The sequence below is a fragment of the Narcine bancroftii genome, chromosome 7 (genome assembly GCF_036971445.1).
Source record: "Narcine bancroftii isolate sNarBan1 chromosome 7, sNarBan1.hap1, whole genome shotgun sequence".
Lineage (NCBI taxonomy): Eukaryota > Metazoa > Chordata > Chondrichthyes > Torpediniformes > Narcinidae > Narcine > Narcine bancroftii.
In genome coordinates this window covers 190,009,108-190,025,949 of record NC_091475.1, presented here as the reverse complement: position 1 = coordinate 190,025,949, position 16,842 = coordinate 190,009,108, and positions in this window count along the sequence as shown.

The following is a 16,842-nucleotide window of genomic DNA, read 5'->3' as shown; positions in this document are numbered from 1 at the left end:
CATTTCCCATCTTGCACAATCTTTACCCATCTCCTCCCACCTGCTCCTCCTATGGCCAATTATGTCCTCATCTCAATGATGGCTTACTTCATCCTGATGGTCTCCCCTCACCAAATCTCCTGGTTGCCTGATCCTCTGCAAATTCTCTTCTACCCATTCCACACTGGAGGCCAAGCAGCCTTAACAACATGACTACCTGTTCGACAGTGGGAATACCCCTGGATTTGGCAGACTCTTCTTTCTTTCTTCTTCTTCTTTGGCTTGGCTTCACGGACGAAGATTTATGGAGGGATATGTCCACGTCTGCTGCAGGCTCGTTGGTGACTGACAAGTCCGATGCGGGACAGACAGGCAAGGTTGCAGCGGTTGCAAGGGAAAATTGGTGGGTTGGGGTTGGGTGTTGGGTTTTTCCTCCTTTGTCTTTTGTCAGTGAGGTGGGCTCTGCGGTCTTCTTCAAAGGAGGTTGCTGCCCGCCGAACTGTGAGGCGCCAAGATGCACGGTTGGAAGTGATATCAGCCCACTGGTGGTGGTCAATGTGGCAGGGACCAAGAGATTTCTTTAAGCAGTCCTTGTACCTCTTCTTTGGTGCACCTCTGCTTCAGTGGCCAGTGGAGAGCTCACCATAGAACACAATCTTGGGAAGGCGATGGTCCTCCATTCTGGAGATGTGACCCACCCAGCGCAGTTGGGTCTTCAGCAGCATGGATTTGATGCTTGTGGACTCTGCCAGCTCGAGTACTTCGATGTTGGTGATGAAGTCATTCCAATGAATGTTGAGGATGGAACGGAGACAGCGCTGATGGAAGCATTCTAGGAGCCGTAGGTGATGCCGGTTGAGGACCCATGATTCGAGCCGAACAGGAGCGTGGGTATGACAACGGCTCTGTACACGCTGATCTTTGTGTGTTTTTCAGGTGGTTGTTTTTCCAGACTCTTTTGTGTAGTCTTCCAAAGGCGCTATTTGCCTTGGCGAGTCTGCTGTCTATCTCTTTGTCGATCTTTGCATCAGATGAAATGGTGCAGCCGAAGTAGGTAAATTGGTTGACCGTTTGGAGTTCAGTGTGCCCGATGGAGATGTGGGGGACTGGTGGTCATGGTGGGGAGCTGGCTGATGGAGGACCTCAGTTTTCTTCAGGCTGACTTCCAGACCAAACATTTTGGCAGTTTCCGCAAAACAGGACATCATGCGCTGGAGAGCTGGCTCGGAATGGGCAACTAAAGCGGCCTCGTCTGCAAAGAGTAGTTCATGGACAAGTTGCTTGTGTCTTGGTGTGAGCTTGCAGGCGCCTCAGATTGAAGAGACTGCCATCCGTGCGGTATCGGATGTAAACAGCGTCTTCATTGTTGAGGTCTTTATTGGCTTGTTTCCGCATCATGCTGAAGAAGATAGTAAAGAGGGTTGGTGCGAGGACGCAGCCTTGCTTCACGCCGTTGTCAATGGAGAAGGGTTTGGAGAGCTCATTTCTGTATCTGACCCGACCTTGTTGGTTTTCGTGCAGTTGGATAACCATGTTGAGGAACTTGGGGGGGCATCCGAGGCGCTCTACTATTTGCCAAAGCCCTTTCCTGCTCACGGTGTCAAAGGCTTTGGTGAGGACAACAAAGGTGATGTAGAGTCCTTTGTTTTGTTCTCTGCACTTTTCTTGGAGCTGTCTGAGGGCAAAGACCACAGTTATAGATTTCACCATTTATTCTACACTAGTAATTCCAGAAGGAAGAGATGCTTGCAGGGAGCAGTGCCCAAGATATTGTATCCATCACTCAAATCCCATGTGCAGCACACATAAAATCCATCCCTCTAAATAGATCCTGGTAGAAAATAAATGCTCAGGCTCCCTGTTATAGAGACCCCAATTTTTCTGTGAAACGCCATCAGTAGTTCAAAAGATGTTAGCAAAAGATTGATATGCAACTAGATATTTTGACTGTCCTTCCAAAATCACAAGTTTCAAGATGACTGGGTACATGGAAAAGGAATTCAATTTAATAAACTTTGCAATGGAAGAATGAATGAGAACCTATTTAAAATTCAGTAGCAAGAACAGTATAGAACAATATACAGGTCTATGCTCACAGGAGTCTGATCTTTTCAAGCCAGCTATCTGTACAGTTTAGCAAATTTAAACATTTCTTTTCCAGCCTCATTCACAAAACAGTTTTAAAATAATTTTATAGCTTTGAGTTAACATTTGATTAATTCACATGCATAGAGTAAGGAGCTGAGCTCAACACTATTTGTATCCCATTTCTTTCTTTTCTTTGGCTTGGCTTCGCGGACGAAGATTTATGGAGGGGGTAAATGTCCACGTCAGCTGCAGGCTCGTTTGTGGCTGACAAGTCCGATGCGGGACAGGTAGACACGGTTGCAGCGGTTGCAGGGGAAAATTGGTTGGTTGGGGTTGGGTGTTGGGTTTTTCCTCCTTTGCCTTTTGTCAGTGAGGTGGACTCTGCAGTCTTCTTCAAAGGAGGTTGCTGCCCGACAAACTGTGAGGCGCCAAGATGCACGGTTTGAGGCGATATCAGCCCACTGGCGGTGGTCAATGTGGCAGGCACCAAGAGATTTCTTTAGGCAGTCCTTGTACCTTTTCTTTGGTGCACCTCTGTCACGGTGGCCAGTGGAGAGCTCGCCATATAACACGGTCTTGGGAAGGCGATGGTCCTCCATTCTGGAGACGTGACCCACCCAGCGCAGCTGGATCTTCAGCAGCGTGGACTCGATGCTGTCGACCTCTGCCATCTCGAGTACTTCGACGTTAGGGATGAAAGCGCTCCAATGAATGTTGAGGATGGAGCGGAGACAACGCTGGTGGAAGCGTTCTAGGAGCCGTAGGTGATGCCGGTAGAGGACCCATGATTCGGAGCCGAACAGGAGTGTGGGTATGACAACGGCTCTGTATACGCTTATCTTTGTGAGGTTTTTCAGTTGGTTGTTTTTCCAGACTCTTTTGTGTACTCTTCCAAAGGCACTATTTGCCTTGGCGAATCTGTTGTCTATCTCATTGTCGATCCTTGCATCTGATGAAATGGTGCAGCCGAGATAGGTAAACTGCTTGACCGTTTTGAGTTTTGTGTGCCCGATGGAGATGTGGGGGTCTGGTAGTCATGATGGGGAGCTGGCTGATGGAGGACCACAGTTTTCTTCAGGCTGACTTCCAGGCCAAACATTTTGGCAGTTTCCGCAAAACAGGACGTCAAGCGCTGAAGAGCTGGCTCTGAATGGGCAACTAAAGCGGCATCGTCTGCAAAGAGTAGTTCACGGACAAGTTTCTCATTGAAGAGACTGCCATCCGTGCGGTACCGGATGTAAACAGCGTCTTCATTGTTTTTTGGTATTCAGATAATCTTGTTTATTTATAGGAACGTGCCCTTCTGATAAAGTGCAGAATAATGGAACCCGAAAGCACGAAAAGATGTCCTATGGTCCACAATATCCACGCTGACCATTACCCTTGTTGAAACAAGTCCCATTTCCCCATATTTGGTCAATAGCCTTTGATGCCTTGGCAATTCAAGGGTTTGTTTGGATTCTTCTTAAATGTTGCAAGAATCTGTCTCCACCATCTCCTCAAGCAGCATGTTCCAGCCCTGAATTTTTCAGTCTTTATCTACACCAGCAGTTCTGGAAGGAAAAAATGCTCGAAGGAAGTGCCCCCCAAGGGATTGCAGGTACCATCTCGGATTCTCATACTTAACATGCAAATCCATAGCTACAAATAGATCCTGGTAACCCAATGTAACAAAAAATAAAGAAACAGACTTTATACCTCCATAGGAAGATAAACCTCTCTAGATACTTCTCAGATTATATACCCCTCACCTGAAATCTTTGCCCTTTTGTTTTAAGTACTCCCATGAGGGATGAGGGAAATACACAGATGGCAGGCTGTGGGCGACTCGAGGCGAGAATCCTATGCCAACTTCGGGGCTGCTGGCGACTGTGGTCAAAGGACTCACACCAGACTGCTGGTGACTGGCTCAAGGAGTAGCAGATATCAGAACCAGGATGTGAGAGGGTGATGAAGGTGTTCAAGGCTTCCTGATCGTGCCAGGTTGTGATCTGGAGCTCGGGTTGCCGATAGTTTGAACTGGAGACTTATGTGTGGCTCTAGCGGCTTAGGGGAGTGCTGGAAACTAATCCACAGACACTCAATGTCACTGGGGAGACTCTCTTTTGTTTCTCTTTCTCTTATGTTTTTTTACACAGCCGCTGTGTTCCAGAAAATTATTTCCATTTTACCGGAATGCATGGTTTGTACAAAGATCAGAATGGGAATGAGGGTACCATTCCGGTTCAAACATTTTACCTTCTAGACCCCTTGTTAATTTCCCGGAACACCTGCAGTCTAAAGTGAACTGCAAGCATTCCGTGAAAAATGGGATAATAAATAGGACACCACCTCAGTGGCGTTGCAAGTCCCGCCTCTTTACTTACCCCACTTCCGGTATGCTGTCCAAACACACGTCAGGAAATGCAGATTTGGAGTTTTGGTCATTTGTGTGTGAATGTCCAATGCCTGGATGTCAGACGTTCTTCAGACCGATAAAATCATGCAAAGTCTATCTAAAAAACATATCTGACTATAAGAAGCAGAGAGCAATTTCTGCTGATAGCAAATCTGTCTGCCTTATGGCAGACTAAAGCAAATTTCATGTAATATCATATCTGTTTAAAGTAATCTTGAAAGATACCTACCATCTAACGCTATCTATCCCCTCATAATTCTGTTTATCTGTCAGGATTCCCCAACCCCCACCTTACCCCAAGCTTTCCTTGTTCCATGGAGATCTAACAGCCTATCCAATTTCTCCTTTGATGTTCCAAACTTGACCAATGTCATCTTTATCATGCAGTGTATCATAAAGTAACATTCTGCTCTCAAAGGTGTCTCTGATGCTGCAGGACACACCACCTTCAATGCTGTATTATGTGGAGACTGATTAGGTGCAATAAAAAACCTGACACCTTATCTCTTCAGTCACATTTCAGTAGCCTGCTTGAAGTGACAACTTCACTTTGCTCATTCCCAAAATGATTGGTGTAGTTCTGTGTCAGAAAACTTCACACTAATGGTCCCTCTGATCTGTGAAGATGACGGCCTATTGTCAAGTGGAGTCATTAGTGAATCCTCTCAGTCAGTAATCTGACACTCATTTTTGCCTCAACAGCAGATCTGTTCCTTGATAGGACACAGGACCTCTTAACATTGCTCCAGGCATTAATAATAAGCTGACACTAGATTTTCAAAATATTTTTTTCTCACTCTTTTCCTTTCCTGCTCTTTCTTTTTTAATATTTTTATTAACATTGAACTTTTACATAAAAAATACAGGGTACATAAGGATATGGCGAGCTCTCCACTGGCCACCGTGACAGAGGTGCACCAAAGAAAAGGGTCAAGGACTGCCTAAAGAAATCTCTTGGTGCCTGCCACATTGACCACCGCCAGTGGGCTGATAACGCCTCAAACCGTGCATCTTGGCGCCTCACAGTTTGGCGGGCAGCAACCTCCTTTGAAGAAGACCGCAGAGCCCACCTCACTGACAAAAGGCAAAGGAGGAAAAACCCAACACCCAACCCCAACCAACCAATTTTCCCCTGCAACCGCTGCAATCGTGTCTGCCTGTCCCGCATCGGACTTGTCAGCCACAAAAGAGCCTGCAGCTGACGTGGACTTTTTACCCCCTCCATAAATCTTCGTCCGCGAAGCCAAGCCAAAGAAGAAACATAAGGATATGTTAAAAGTCAAAAAGATGCATTACACTTAAATCATACCAGTTCATCCAAGGTACCCCACATTTCAATCAAATTACATTGTATATATACCTTATTTTTTTTAAAAAGATCTAAACCCACTACCAATAAAGCTCTTCAGCCAAAAAAAAGGAAGATAGAATTCTTATCAGTAATAAATTGCCTCACCAGTCAACACTTCTACCTTCAGATCAAGTCAAAGATTACAAAAGTAATTCAAAAAAGGGCCCCCACAGTGTTTGAAAATTTGAATTCAAATCGGAAATTAAGCTTCTACTCTAAATTTAAACATGACATGATGTCACGTAGCCATTGAGCATGAGAAGGTGGAGCAGCATCCCTCCACCTGAGTAACACTGCCATAAGAGAAATAAAAGCCAATACATGTAAAATTTTATTTATTCGTTCAAAATACAGATAGTAAATAACATACACAACAATGAACCATAAACATGAACGTTATGTTTTATATATATATATAAAAGAAAAGAAAGAAAATAAAAGACCCCCCCCCCTTCAGCCAACTCTCCTAAGGAGAGCCATAAAGAAAAAAAATTAAGAAAAAATTAAACATACATATTAAGATCTAATCAACTTAAATCAAAATGTAAATATTCTGAATATAACAACCACTTACTAATAAAAAAACTCTAGTTATCACGCGAAACATACATAATTTTTTCCATTATTAAACAATATTTAATCTCATTATGCCATCTATTAATATCAATCATATTTATATCTTTCCACGTACTAGCAATACATTTTTTCGCTATGGATAAAGCTAAATATACAAAAGCAAGTTGGAATTTATCTAATCCCAAACCTTTCAGAGGTTGCAAACTACCCAATAAAAATACTGTTGGATCTAAAGGTATTTTAATCTTATACAGGTATTCTAAAAACAATTGAATTTTCTTCCAAAAAGATTGTATACATGACCGAACAGCATGAAAAAAAGTTCCAACAGAGTTACCACATCTAAAACACAAATCTGATTCATGAAAACCATACTTTTTTTAGTTTTTCAGGTGTTAAGTATAATTGATGTAAAAAAATTATAATTAATCATCGCATAACATGCATTTATCAGTCTAGTTACACTATCAAAACAAATATCTGACCAATCATCCTCGGAAAAAATAAAACCGATATTCACTTCCCATTTACCTTTGGATTTATCCCAACCCTTTATATCCATACCATCCTGTAATATTTGATACATAAAAGAAATATAACCCTTCTCAGGTACCTTCATAAGAAATGTCTCAAATTTAGTCATTTCAGGTAAAATCATATCTCTACCAAACACGTTTTACCAAAGATCGAATTTGATAATAAAGAAACAAAGAGTTTTTATTAATACCATAACTGTCCCTCATCTGTTTAAAAGATAAAAATGTCCAAAATTCACTGAAAATCTTACAGTTTAATTTAAGAATACATCCTGCCTTTTTGTCCATTGATTGTAATTCAAAAGATTAATTCTTATGTATCAAAATTGCTACACCTTAAGCCCTGGAGTTAAATGAAGAAGAATATACTTGCCCAACCCAGTCCCTCTTCAATTTTGTACTTTCTTTGACATTCAAATATGTTTCTTGTAAAAAAGCAACATCAATTTTCATTTTCTTAAAATACACCAAAATGCGCTTACGCTTAATCAGACTGTTTAAACCTCGAACATTAAAAGTAGCAAACCTCAACTTTGACATATCTACTAATATAACTAAGAACTAATAATATCTTTAAATGAAAACTCAAATCAATGTAAATAGGCCCTCCAATAGGAGGGGGAAAAAAATCACAAATTAAAGACGAAATAAAATGAAAATTAAAAAAAAAGAAAATAATTTTTTAAAAATCAAAAAAAGAAAAAGAAGAAACACCCCCCCAAAAAAAAACTACCAAAAGGTAGTAATCCCTAAACAAAATTTGGGTGTGGATCACCCACCAGTGGTTGATGACTAATAGAACTTAGAGCAAATCTCTCCCTCCCCAGCCGAACAAAGAATAACATCTCACTTAGTTTAATGTCTGGTTGTTTCTTCTCTTGGCCGTCACCTTCTTCTGCCCGGGTTTTAGCTCGTGTAGCTTTTCCTTCAGTCATTTCTTCAAAATTTTCAGACTCAAGTATAATTAGAGAAATAATAAAGATCTTTCTGACTTCTGTGAAGTTAGTTCAAAGGTGGATACAGGTTAAAAATAGTATATTTTATGGAGCAAAAACCAAAACGTGTTCACTCCATGAGCGCCACCTGGAGACTCCCAAGAATAACATCAAAATATCATAATAACATAAAAAATAAAATAGGAATAGAAAATTCTTCTCTTCATCCAAGAGATTCCAAACTCGGAGACCCCATTTCAAGAGAAGTTGGACTCTTTCCATTCCCATTTCTCCCATTTCTGCCATTTCTTCCATTTTCAGAACAACCAGATTTTTCTTTAGGAGACAATGGTGGACTACGTCTTTGTCCTCTTACATCTGGCAATGAATCAGCAAAAATCATTGCTTCACGATCATTCTCAAAAAAACCGAGATTGATAGTGTCCATAAAACACCTTCAACACTGCCGAATAGCGAAAAGTACACTTATAGCCTTTACGCCACAAAACTTCTTTAACTGGATTAAATCGACGTCGACGTTGAATGACCTCTTGACTCAAATCGGGATTAAAAAAAAACTCTGCTATTCTAAATCAATAACGGAGTTTGTCATTGTCTCACATTTTGCACTGCTAGACGAAGAATTGCTTCTCTGTCCAAATAATTCAAACATTGAATTATTACAGGTCTCAGTGGTTGACCAGGTAAAGGTGTTCTTCTTAAAGTTCTATGAGCTCTTTCCAATACCAAGCCTCTAGAAAAAATTCTTGTCCTAGTACTTGTGAGATCCAGTCTTTAAAAAAACGAAGAGGATCTTGTCCTTCCATACCTTCTGGCAAACCAACAATTTTCACATTATTCCTTCTGCTTTGATTCTCCAAGTAGTCTATTTTTCTCTCTAACTCCTTCTCACGTTCTCGCAATTCTATAATGGATTTTTCAACCTTCAACACTTTTTCTGTATTAGAAGCCACTTGCTGTTTACATTCCAAAAAATCAGACTGAAATTTTTAAAAATCTTCACAAGATGCTTCCACACATGCTTTAACTGTATTCAATTCTAAACTTATCATTTGAGCCAGCTCTTGCATTATCGGCTGAATGACAGCATTTAACTGTTTACATTGTAGATCAGAAAAGCTCAGCCCTGCTTTCTCTAACGTAGTGGCAGAACCAGGTAACTGCAGCTCCTGCTGCAACTCAACAAAAGGCATTTTAACGGTTATACTGCAGGTCTGGACTCCCAGCGACAACACCCCGACTTCCTCAGGGGGTTGACGCTGGTCTCCCCCCTCAGCTCACTGTTGTTTCAAAAAATCATGGAGGAAATCGAGATTTTCAGGTTGGAGTACTTCCTGAGGCATTTCAGGCAATGGAGTTGTCTTCCTGCGTGCTCCCTCCATTAAAATCGGCAGGCTGCTAAAATCAGGATCCTCTTCTTGGGAACATGCACCTTCCTCCAAAGAATGGGTAATTTCAGCGCTGTCCTTCACTTGGTGAGTAGTAGACATTTTTTTTTCCGCTCCCACAGGCAGTCTTTGTGGTTTAGACACTAAGGAAGTTAAACCTGAAGCTGTAGCAAGTTGTTTAGGCCCCAAATCTTCAACACTTCGAAAATGTAACTTCTTCTGCACTTGAGGTTTAATCTACCATTAATGGCCATATCAGTTCCTTAATACTTTAAACTAAAATTTTAAAAGTTTAAACTTAAAAACAAAGGGTTAAAAAAGGGTACTTAAAAGTCCGGCCAGAGGAGATGAAATCACACGCCATCTTGCCACGCCCCCAAAGCCAATACATGTAGATCAGATGTCGCTAAAATTGTGCCATTCTCCCCAACAATACCAAATAAGGCAGTTAAGGAATTAAGTTTAAAATTAACTTTTATATGTGCAGAGAAAGTTTGAAATACTTTGTTCCAATATTTCTCAAGACTTTGACATGTCCAAAACATATGAATTAATGAAGCATCTCCACTGTCGCATTTATCCCAACGAGGAGATCGATTCGCATAAAAATGAGATAGTTTCTTTCGACATGTGAGCCCTATGGACTATTTTAAATTGTGTGAGAGAGTGGTCCTTCCCTGCTCTTGAAAGTGCTATTTGTAAACGTGGAAGTCCGTACAAAAATCTTCACCTGCTCGTCAACCGTGGAAGCTTTTCTACCTAAGTTAGGAGCTCCTGTTAGTTTCCTCCACTCCCTGAAACCCAAGGTGTTGAGATCTTCTTTAACACACATGCCTTGGGTACTAGTATATCACCATAACTCTGCTCTGTCCCTTGTACAGTTATGACTGTGTAGCCAAGTTCAGCTCCAACACAATCTATAAATTTACTGATGACATCTCTGTTGTAGACTGAAGAGTGGGAAATGATGAGTCAGATTACTGGATGGAGATTGAGAATCTGGATGGGTGGTGGCATAACAATAATCTTGCTCTCAAAGCAACAAGATGGGTGGCTTAGTTAGCATAGGATGGCATGGTTAGGGTAGCAGTTAGTGCAAAGCTATTACAGTACAAGTGAACGAGGTTCGAATCCAGCACTGTGTCTAAGGCGTTTGTATGATCTCTCCCTATCTGTCTGTTTTTTTCCCCAGGTGCTTCAGTTTCCTCACACCTTCCAAAACACACGAAGTTGTAATTTAATTTGGGTGTAATTAAGCGGAGCAGGTTTAAATAGCCGGAAATGGCTACTACAGTGCTGGAAATAAATAATAAACTAAGAAATAAAAATAAGACCAAGGAGCTCATTGTGGACTTTAGGAAGGAGAGGCCAAGGAACCATGCATTGATGGGATAGAGGTGGAGAGAGTTAGTGCCTTCAAATTCCAGGAAGTCCAAATATGGGAGGATCTCTCCTAGAAGCAGCACATCGAAGCAACTGTGAGGAAGGCACACCAGCTCCTTGACTTTATAAGAAACCTGAGGTGATGTTATCAAATATTCTATCAAACTTCCACATATGCACGGTGGAAAGTATTTTAACTGGTTACATGATGGCCTTGTTTGGTAATTCAAGCATTGAAGAAGACAGAAGGCTGCAGAAGAGAGCAAACATAGCCATGTGCATCACTGGCTCTGAATTACTATTCACTACAGACATCTTTGTGAGGCACTGCCTCAAGAAATCAGGCAACATCCCATCAGCCTGATTTCAACCTCCTCTTGTCCACACCTCTAGATTCAAGACAGATTTTTTTCCATTGGCTATCAGGCCCCAGAACCTCTCCTTCCTCCCTTAATCATAAACAATTCCGGCACCCCAAACTGTCCCGTCTACACTATTGAGACACCACCCTTTTATTCTTGCATTGCTGTAAGTGTGAATATTTATTATTTATCTATCTTTTATATTTATTGTATCTTTCTGTACAGAAATTTAATGTATACTATTATAATTGGGGTTTTTTTCAAAGCTGCAGCAAGTAAGAATTTTGGTGCATATGTAGACATGGGTATGGCAATAAACTAATTATCATTATCTTCCCCAATCTATCTAGTTGAAGTTATTTGGCCAGATGATCACAATATTGATTCTTTATTATTTTCTAAGCCTCAGTCAGTTCTGTGGGAAGTGTTAGCACCATTTCTTGATACCATACATTAGGCTTCTAAAGTAAACATTCCACCATCAGATTCTTATAACAAAACTAGTTTAGAAACCCACTTCAAGCCAGCTGGCGCATGAGCTGGACAATTCTTCTTTCATAGAGTCATAGATTTATACAACTCTGAAACAGACATTTTGGCCCAACTTATCCATGCCGAGCAAGTTGTCTCCTGGTCCTACTTGCCTGCATTTGGTCCATACCTTTCGAAACCTTTCCTATCCAAATGCATGTCCAAATATCTTAAACATCTTACCGCTTCTTCTGGGAGCTTATTTTATAACGCTGCTACTTTTGATGTGAAAAAGTTTCCCTTATTTTTTTAAATATTTCCCCTCTTGCCTTAAACATGCCCTCTAGTTTTAGACCCTATCCCTGGGAAAAGTCTATGATAATTAATCTCATCCTTGTCCCTTGAGATTTATTTTATGCCCAATGCTCCGAAAAAAAAATGCTCTAGCCAATTCAGTTTGACTTTATTAACTGGTAACATTCTTGTGATCTCTTTTGCACACTTTCCAGCTTAATAACATTCATCCTATAGTGAGGTGACTAGAGCTGCACATCAATCAAATGTGGTGTCACCAACATCTTATCCAGCTGTATTGCAGCTTTCCACATCTGACACAATTCCACATCCCTCAATTCTCAAACTCAATGTCCTGGCCAATTAAGGCCAGAGTGAAAATTGCCTTCTTCACCATGTCACCATTTTCAGGGAACTCTGTACATGTACCCCTAAGTCTCTCTATTCTGTTGGAATCTTTGGGGCTCTGCCATTTACTGTGTAAGTCTTGCCCTGGCTCAAATGATCAAAATGCATCAATCTACACACATCCAAATTAAATTCTATATGTTATTCTATGTCTATTTTCCCAGGTGCTCTAATATAACATAACCTATCTCACTATCCACTATATCACCAATTTTGGTATTATCTGAAAATGTACTACAACAAATTCATTAATATAATTGACTAAAAAGAATACACCCAGCACCAACCTTTGGGCACTGCATTGGTCACAAGTTTCCAACCTGAAAAATGCTCAAAAGTTCATTTTATCGTTAAGTAATAATACATAAAAATGTAAAATACTTGACACACTTCAACTTTTGACTGCTGTAAGGCAAACAAAGTGTTGCCATGAACATTACCCAGTGCCCCTAACAATAGGAAAAAGAGAAGCAAAATAAAGTTCCTTCAGAGTCACTGAGTATCTGTGGATTTATCTCCAGCACTCCTGCAGCCTCTGCAGCCCCGGACTCTGACCACCACACCAATTGTGTATGCAATTGTCTAATTCATTGTGGATCATAAGTGATCCCACCATCTGAACTTGCCTACCATGTGTGAATGTATCAAAGACCTTGATAAAGTCCACTGAGGCAACACACATTCATCACATTGTTCTCATCAACACTCTGGTCACCTCTTCAAAAATCTCAGTGGAATTCATGCGATACAATTTTCCACACAACAAGTATCTATAGTTCCCTCCACCACTCTCCCATCTAGCGCCACCACCAGCCCACATCCAGCACCATCACTAACCTTTCATCTAGCACCGCCACCCCACTCTACCCCCATCTAGTGCTGGCACCACTCCCTGACCAGCACTGCCACCACTCCTGTCCAGTGCCACCACACTTCCTCCACCTTTCATCCAATGGTACCACCACCCCAGTCCAATGCCTTCACCCCCCTCCACTCCCCCATCCGGCACAGCTACATACCCTATCCAGTGCCATCACTAACCTCCGTCCAGCACCACAATCCCCCTGTCAAGCACCACAACCCCCTGTCCAGCACTATCACCCCTCCATTCAGTGCCACCACCCTCCTGACACCCTCCTGTCCACCACAGCCACCACCCACCACCCCCATCCAGCACCGCCACACCCCGCATCCACCACAGCCACACCTAACTCCCCCATCCAGTACTGGGATTCCATGCCTGGGGCTCGATGAGAGATCATGTAGTCGCTGAAGGGGTCGATGTTCTAAAAGGTTGGGGGACCCATGGCTTAGAGACTGAAAACATCATTTGTGTTCTTATAAATAGATCTCAATCTCTTTGGATGTATAATTAACATCTTAAGGCATTCCTGAAGACATTGTGTAGCAACCAATAACCTCACCTCTCACCACAACCTGCACCCCAACAGTTCCATCAGCTTGCTTCGCTTTGTCTGGTGATTTATTGTGTGAAATCTCTTCCTCTAGCATAGCCCCTCTGCAGGCAAGCTTCATCTCTCCCAGCCCTTCTGCCCAAGTACCAATCACCAGCTAACATCCATGGACTGTCAAGGGCTGTCCCAACCATTCAGCCATTGACTTTTCCATTTCATATACAACCAATTTATAATGAAAATGCACAGTAAATGCTGGAGGAACTCAGCCAGTTTCACAGCGTCCATAGGAGGTAAGGATAGATTACTGACATTTTGAGCCTGTGCCCTTCTTCAAGGTACATGTAAAAAGCAGGCAGGCATTTTAATTAAAGAGAAATTAAGGAGGAAGAATGGAAGGGGGAGGACTCCAGACCTAATAGCCAAATAGGAACAAAGGTAAGAATTGATTTAGGGTCCGTGAAAGGAGACAGAGGAAAAATGGAAGAGAGAGAGAGAGAGAGAGAGAGAGAGAGAGAGAGAGAGAGAGAGGGGGGGGGGGACAGAGCTGGGGGAAAGGTGACAGGGAGAAGAAGGTGGCGGGGGGGGAAGGTTTAACTGAAAACTATGTTAATGCCATCTGGTTGGAGTGTGGTCAGATGGAAGATGAGGTGTTGTTGTTCCTCAGTTTGGCCATACATGAGACCATGGACAGACATGTCAGCAAGGGAATTGGACGGGCAATTGAAATGGGTGGCTTTTGGGAGATCCACGCTATTGCAGTGGACCGAGCAGAGGTGCTCAACAAAGTGATCTCCCAGTCTACGCCCTGTCTCTCCGATGTAGAGGAGACCACAATGGGAGCACTGGATGCAGTAGATGATGCCTGCAGATTCACAAATGTTGCTTCACTTGGAAGGACTGCGCAGGGGCCCTAAATGGTGGTGAGAGAGGAGGTGTGGCCGCATGTGAAGCATCTCCTGTGGTGACAGAGGTAGACACTGAGGAAACGTACCAGTTTGCAACCTGGCTAGATGGGAAATAGAAAAATATGATAATGTCATAGTGTGCAGATGTTTTCCACACTTTGATGAAGGGCTCAAGCCCAAAACGTTGGTTATGTATCTTTATCTTTGCTACATAAAGTCCACTGTTTGACCTGCTGAATTTCTCCACCATTGCATTTTTACTAATGTCATAGTGGGGTTCAGCTGAGCTGCCAGTGCTTCCCCTAGCCAGTTCCCTCCCCCTCTCTCCACCCTTCTACCAACTTCACTCTATCTGTCTTTCTCATTCATTGGTGCTGGTGGTGGGAAAGGGGTCTGGTGGCAAGAATGTCAGAACAGAAAAAAAACATTTAATGAGAGCTCCTGGAAATTGATACAAGTTGTCCTTTCTTCAAAGAAACAGCTTTATTTTGCTTTAAAAAGGAGAGACACTACAAACCTACCCTTCTGTCACTATTATTGCAGTTATGATGTCCAGGTGCAGGTAAATTCTGCTTTTACAGCAGGGTTTGGGCAGGTGAGACAAATGAGTATCTTTTGAATGCTTTGGAAATCCTAGACCAGAAGTGCTTTGAAGACATGGATTGTGATTGACATTCTGCACCAACAATGCTTATGGAGGAATTACTGAGATTTCTGAAACAAAGTCTTAATATTTTAAGGTCCTGATTAAAGTATCTTCGAATCAATCTCCTGTAATATTTTAGTTTGTGGTTTTATCTCTTGTATTTATACTGTGTTTGAACGATATGGTCATTGACTAACTAGCCTGCTGCTGTTATGAAGGCACAAATGTATCATCCCTCAACCTCTCTACGCTTCCTTCCTAAAATGAGAAAAAGATCACTATTTTAACTCAATCTATTGCAGTACATCAAAATACATGCCATTCTTTGTCTTTCTCAATCCTCTTATTTCTGTAATCATATTTTAAAAATTTAGTTGCTTCATATCCTGCATCAGGTGCTTGTGTCAGGTTTTATCGATATGATGCTGAGGGTTACGAAGTCATGGATTTTTGCAAACTTTAGAACTGAAGAGAAGTGCGCGCTGGTCCAGAATTTGGACCATGTTTCATATTCTCACTAGATCTTAAGTTTCACGGCGAGGTTAAAGTCATGACCATTCAGACTTGGTAGCAAAGATACACTCTTCTCTAAAATTCTGTTGAACTCTTTAAATAGAAAAACAAAATCAATACTATTGATTTGATTTCTGTATCTTGAAACTTAATAAGTCACAAGCAAATATTTGTTTGTACGTCAGGATTAATAGATATCAATTTACTTGCTGAGTTGATTTGCAATGTATCAGTTGAAATTTATTGGCTGTTTATTTCTCAGAATGAACCCTTAAGCTAATATGATAAAATCAGGAATTTTGAAGAGCTCCTTTGAAATATACTTTCATAAATAGTTACTGTTAGGTCTGCATTGTTCATGAATGAGTGAGACAAACACCAGACTGAGTCGAAATCAGGGTTCTTTGTTCTTTATTACCGGATTGTAACACTTGCGACTAACAAAGTTAGTCGGAGAATGCATTCTGCCGTTATCAGCAAAATGGTGATTTTTTATACCCTTGGATACGTGCTTAGAACATCATCATATCATTACTTGTCCAATGACTAAAACTGTTGCTATCCTTTCCCTGCTAGCTTCCTGCCTCTCAATCCATCAATGTCTCTCTTATCTTGTAAGTACAAGGATGCATTCTGTTACTCCTTAGTACTGGGTGACTCCTTCTCCGGTCCCATCTCATGATGTTTTACCTAACAGGAGTACAAGGACACCTCCCCTTCTTGTTACTGCCCTGTACAGGGTAACTCCCTACACATTCCCATCTCATGATGTTTTACCTTACGTTACGTAAACCATTATAACATAATAGAACATATTACATTTGTTTTCATAATTATCATTTAAAATATAGGTGAATAACCTCAGATTCAATTGAAATATGTGGTAAATTTGACATTGCTGATTCCACTTCTTCTGGTTTGTGTCAAGTTTTCATCCTGAACCATCAAAAGACGAGATCTGTTTGCACTATTAAAACGTCCATTTTTTTTATTGTACTTACTGCAAATGAGAATATCTATCTATCTATCTCTCCTCCAATATTTATTATTTTTTTAAAATCTTGGCATAATGTGGTAATTTAACGTGTAATATTGTCAGTGTCTTGCGAGGCAATTTGGCTATTGTGTAAGAATTTCGATGCGTCTGTATATTGTGCTTTTGTACATGAC